The 6,000-nt window shown below is 36.3% G+C and overlaps 1 protein-coding gene across 6 annotated transcripts in view; it reads right to left on the minus strand.

The window, feature by feature from the left end:
- The window catches only part of LOC135206083 (dihydropyrimidinase-like), a 164,186-nt gene that overhangs the window by 158,004 nt on the left and 182 nt on the right, over positions 1-6,000 (minus strand). For all 6 annotated transcript variants that reach the window (XM_064237287.1, XM_064237290.1, XM_064237288.1 and 3 more), the window contains exon 1: positions 5,787-6,000. This exon is cut by the window's right edge. The gene's annotated coding sequence lies outside the window, so the exon portion shown is untranslated. The remainder of the gene's footprint in view (positions 1-5,786) is intronic.

Here is a 6,000-nt window from a genome sequence, read left to right on the forward strand (position 1 = left end):
CCCCTGCCCTATACCACCCACCCCCCCCCCCCCACACCCCCCCCCAAAGAAAAAAAAAAAAAAAAAAAAAAAAAAAAAAAAAAAAAAAACAAAAAAAAAAAAAAAAAAAAAAAAGACACATACAGATACACACATAGACGGATTCACAGACAGACAGAGAGACAGAGACCCACACACAGGGAGAAGCAAGAGAGAGAGAGAGAGAGAGAGAGAGAGAGATGAAGAAGCGCTCATGGTATCGCATGCAAATCCGAGATTAGTTGCAAAAATACCCCCGATCCCGAATGCAGCAGTGCCTGGATCCTTCTTCCACACACACACACACACACAAACTCCCCACCCCCACCGAGTAATTTGTGGGAATTTCAGGAGATGCAGGTTTAGGGGCGCTTCTTGTTTCATCGCAGCTACTATACTTGCTAGTTACGGTTTATCCTTTTCTCGAGGAATGCTGTATCTTAATCCATCGTTCTTCTTATAATCCACGTAAATAAGTATCTAAGGTTCAAACGAACACATACACATTATATAATGGATTTATGTTTTCCGTAATGTTATTCTTTCTTATTCGATCTCATTTCCTCGCTTTTCATTTTCCACAGAAAACAAGTATTTAAAATTACATACTATACACACGTAAATATACATGCATAGTTAATATATTCAACTTTGAACAACATTTGCTTCTTTAAAAATCCACACAGAAATTTCATCAGTAGCCCATCGAACCCCTAAACACAACTTATCTCTATACAGCAAACATTCTCTTGCCTCCTGATTATTATGACCCTTAATTCTAAACACACATACATGCGCATACAAGTGTGTGGTGTGTATATATATATATATATATATATATATATATCTATATATATATATATACAATATATAATAAGCACTCTTAAAGAATCTGGAATTGAATCTTAATACTAGTAAAGAGAGAGAGAGACGAGTGAGATCGAGAGAGGAGAGAGAGAGAGGAGAGAATGAGAGAGAGAGAGGTTGGTACACGAGGCCAAGAGTATCATAATTCTCCTCAAAATATTTCTACCCTCATGAATACCAAATCTGGCGACCGCTATTAAAGACACGTATTGAACCTCCTTTGCTCAGTCCTGCCTTCCGCAGCGTTCTTCGGGCCATGAATACTATATTAATATCTCTCTGGGCTCTGAGGCTCTCCTGACTTCTAAGACTGAATTGCACGGTTGTCTATTATTCAAAGGATGTTCCACGCGCGTCCATTTTCTTCAAATGGCAGCATCTTCCATATTTAATGTATGTATACACAAGAACACCAATATATTATATATATATATATATATATATATATATATATATATATATATATATATACACATATACATATATAGGTATATTATATTCATCAATAAATATACTATGTATATCTCTATATATATATATATATATATATATATATATATTATATATATATATATACTATATATATATATAAAACACTTCTCGTTGGTAGTGCTAACAATTCTTCGTATTAAAACCACGTCTACTATTCAACTAGATCATATTAATTACACCCTTTATTATTACGCGCACATAACATGATCTCCGTCAGGAATGACAGAAATCAGACGTAACATACCAATTCCTCGTGGCTCTATAATAATTATACTACATACAAGGGGCAACAACAGACTTTGGTGGTTAATAGAGCGATAAGCCCACCTTTCGGAACCACACACGGTAAAGGCTGTCAGAGTAGAGAAGTGAAAAAAGGTATCTATTTTTATTGATAATATACTCTAACCATACTTAATACGTTTTAATAGCAGAAAGCAATGACCTGTCTGCTTCATTTTTATTCTTTTCGTTTCATCTGAATATTCGTCAATGGGTGAGTTTTATTCCCGGTAAAATATGATGTATTCGGACAACACTCTTTTTCACTGTCACTACTACCATCGCTCTTATTTCTGTCTCCCTTCCATCGTCTTTGTTACAATTTCGTTAATCTCCCTTTTATTCTTTTTCTTCCGTCTGTATATTCATAAATTTCCCCTGCTATTTACGGCCGGAGGCGTAAATTGGTGAAGTTTACACCCAGTAAAATATGATGTAACAATCTCTCACTGTCGCTACCATCATCGCTCTTATTCCTGTCTCCCTTCCATCGTCTTTGTTACAATTTCGTTAATCTCTTCAGAAGGGAAGCGGTAACAGGAGGCGTGGTCGCTAATGGCCACTTCGAAGACAAAGAATCGGTGGTGCGTGAACGAAAAAAGAAAAAAGGAAAAAAAAAGTTCAAGGGCAACTCCGCCGGAAGGCGCTGACGAAGGCGAAAGTAGAAGGGCGTCTGAGAAGAAGCGCAGCGTCTCCTTCTTCAACTTCTTGTTTTTCTTCTGTTTCTTCTACTTTTTTTTCTTTCTTTTTATCTGCTTCTAATTCTGCTTCTTCTTGTTTTTCTTCTGCTTTTTCTTCTTATTTTTGCTTCTAATTCTGCCTTTGCTTCTTCTTCTTCTTCTTCTTCTTCCTCTAACGCCGGAAACGAAGAGAGTGGACAGGAAACCAAGCATAAGAATAAGAGTGCGATCGTAAAAAGTTAATAGAACGACAATATCACGTGGAAGCAGAATAATTGCTTCAAGATTTCTCATTTACATATTTACATAAAAGAAAAGGCCACACACACACACACACACAGAGAGAGAGAGAGAGAGAGGAGAGAGAGAGAGAGAGAGAGAGAGAGAGAGAGAGAGAGAGTTAAAACCTAAGCTAGGGTAGCTCGGTAAACAATATATCTTAGAATGAACATTAATATCACGAGGTCCATGTGTTTATAAAGTTAATATCAACACACACGAGAGAGAGAGAGAGAGAGAGAGAGAGAGAGAGAGAGAGAGAGAGAGAGAGAGGAAGGAAGACAGGAAAAGCCAAAGGTGTCGCTCGCTCGCTACCTCTTGCTTCAGCTGCTGCGCATTCCTCAAAACTAGGGAGAAAGAATTCCTCCCCAACTCCTCCACAATCCCTAGCTTACGTCTTGGCCATTTCCTTCGTCTAACGAAGTGTAAAACCTACCATATTTGTTACTGTTGCTGAAGGAGCTACTTGGCGTGCTACTGTCCAAGCGATATCTATTTTGGGACAGCAGGAACCCCGCCCCCCTTTTATTTCTTCAAGAGAGAAAACTTCAACTTATTTCTCCGAGAGATGTAAGTTCCTAAATTCGCATAAAGAGACATTGATCCATTGATGCATTCAATAATATGATTAATATGAATATTACGTCACAATAGCGATGGTCATCGACGACATCAAAGTAAAGGGAACTTCCATATATTTCACGCAAACTTCGGCTCTGGAACTGGAATATGAAGTTTAGGCCAAAGGCCAAGCGGTGGGACCTATAGTATGAGGTCATTCAGCACTGAAAGGGAAATTGAAAGTAAAAATATAAGTGTAATAGGAAGGAAAATCTCGTAGTTGCACTGCGAAACAACTGTTAGGAGAAGGTGGGAAGTAAGATGGAAGAAAGAGAATATTATTATTATTATTATTATTATTATTATTATTATTATTATTATTATTATTATTATTATTTAGAAGATAAACCCTATTCATATGGAACAAGCCACGCAAGGGCCACTGACTTGAAATTCAAGGTTCAAAACGATATGGTGTTCATTAGAAAGAAGTAACACAAAGTAAAGGGAAATTCAGCAAATACACTTAATAAAGAAGAAGAAAAGTAAACAATCTTAGGTTTTGACCTGACCTGCCATCCTGGGAAATACCAACGGAAGTAATGGGAACACCAACGTTACCAGATGAAAAAAATGCAGTACACTTATTACCAAAAATATATTGATTGTATATCTGTATGCTGCAGCAACGAGCCGCCAACGCAGCGATGTTTAAAACCCTGTCTATCCGGGAACGAAGTTGTCAAACCAAATAACCAGCCGTGACGAGCAACGACTCTTTACCAAAAGAGAGCGAAAAGTTGTTGCTTTAGTGGATGATAACATTTTTTTTAAAGAATATATCCACTCAGGGGAGCCATGACGTAAAGTGTATCAAGTTATTGCAACGTAAATAAAACGAGAAACAGAAACTTATCATATTCAGTTGTATCCTCAATAATATGCGTAAAAAATATATATCTCTTGGGCAGAACAAGTGATCTATGATTTAACTGAGTATACTTCTGGTTTTACTTTTAATTCATCCTATAATGCTCTTTATTACGGGGATGAGAAGTTTCCCAAGTAGATTTCCTTAAGTCAACAAATACTGATGCGAGTCTGATATAGGTTCAAAAGGACATTTATAGCAGTTGTTAACACGTAGGAACAAGTAGAAACCTACTGTAGTTAAATTATGTTACTATGCACAATATATATATATATATATATGTATATATATATATAATTATATATATATATATATATATATATATTATATATTAATATTATATATATGTGTGTGTGTGTGTGTGTGTGTGTGTGTGTGTGTGTGTGTGTGTAATGGTGTGTATTGAGAAAAGACAATAAATGCAATCCATTAGCAACAAGTAATGGCATCAGTAACATCCGTAGCTGTTGTCTCGATCATTACTATAATAATTACAAATTACAATAAGCCCCGTAGAAGCAGGTTGTGAGGTATCGTATTATAACAATGTTCTCAACAATGCGACATACATATCAATATGCCATATGCACACATTTTGCATATAATAATACGGACAATTATGCACGTACCAGGGACCACCTATTTTCCATTCTCTCGCCTCACGATAGTACGCCACTCACGAACATTGACAGGAAAGCAATTTATTTCATTCTCTTTTATTTGTTGGCGGAGTTTATAATATATTCAGTTTTACTTTGGAGTGGGCCAATAAACCGTTATTTTTATTATGTGTTACAATCAGGAAAATTACATGCAATCTTTTTTTTCTTGTCTAGAAATTAGGGAATATACTTCTATACCGATGGGAGCAACATACCTATAGGTTAAAACAGCCTTAGATATTTGTAGAGAAGAAGAATAAGTAGAGAGAGAGAGAGAGAGAGAGAGAGAGAGAGAGAGAGAGAGAGAGAGAGAGAGTCATATTTAATATACTTCAATACCGATGGGAACAACATACCTGCCTTCCTAACTACAGGTTAAAACAGCCTTAGATATTTGTACAGAAGAAGAAGAAGAAGAAGAAGAAGAAGATGAGAGAGAGAGAGAGAGAGAGAGAGAGAGAGAGAGAGAGAGAGAGAGAGAGAGAGAGCGTCAAATTACAGGCTGCATAAATAAAGCTTGACCGGCGGCGGTTCCTTCCCAAAACTCGATCATCGGATTACCTCATGCAGGAGAGTTTACCTTAGATAATCACTGGCAAATAATAACAAACGCCAGGAGGGGATTGTCTCCCCAAAGGAAATGCTTTTGACGAAGAAAGATTCCTTCGTCTAGGATATTAGATTGTTTTGACAGGGCAACGGTTTCAAAATCTTGTCAAATATAAAAGAAAATCGTCTGATCTAAAAGTTCGTTTTGAAATTGATCGTCCAAGGGCCAGACAGTGTTAGTTAGTCTTCCTACACAAATACAGAATTCTATATCAACATGAGTCTTAAGAAATGTCTAAACTCTTTTTCACTTGATACGAAAGGCAAAAAGCAACAAAATTATTCTATAGAATATATAGAATTATATAGGAAATAATGTCTTAATGTTCAATCTCTCCTTCACTTAATACGAAAGGCAAACAATAAATAAATAAATTAATTAATTAATTAACAGAGAGTACTTACAACTTTGTCGAACTTTGCTGACAACTTTTGCCTAAAAATATCAGCTGTTGACTTTTTCAGTAACTTCAGCAATGAATCGCACTGTATTTTCAGTCAGTCAGAATCAAATCAGAAGTCTGACCAGTTCTAGAAGGTACGTATCTGAACGCTGAGTATAAAAAAAAAAAAAACTCACGTGCATCCAAGCACGTGTTTCAAAGTTATGGCAACTGCA

Source organism: Macrobrachium nipponense, chromosome 29, assembly GCF_015104395.2.
Source record: "Macrobrachium nipponense isolate FS-2020 chromosome 29, ASM1510439v2, whole genome shotgun sequence".
Lineage (NCBI taxonomy): Eukaryota > Metazoa > Arthropoda > Malacostraca > Decapoda > Palaemonidae > Macrobrachium > Macrobrachium nipponense.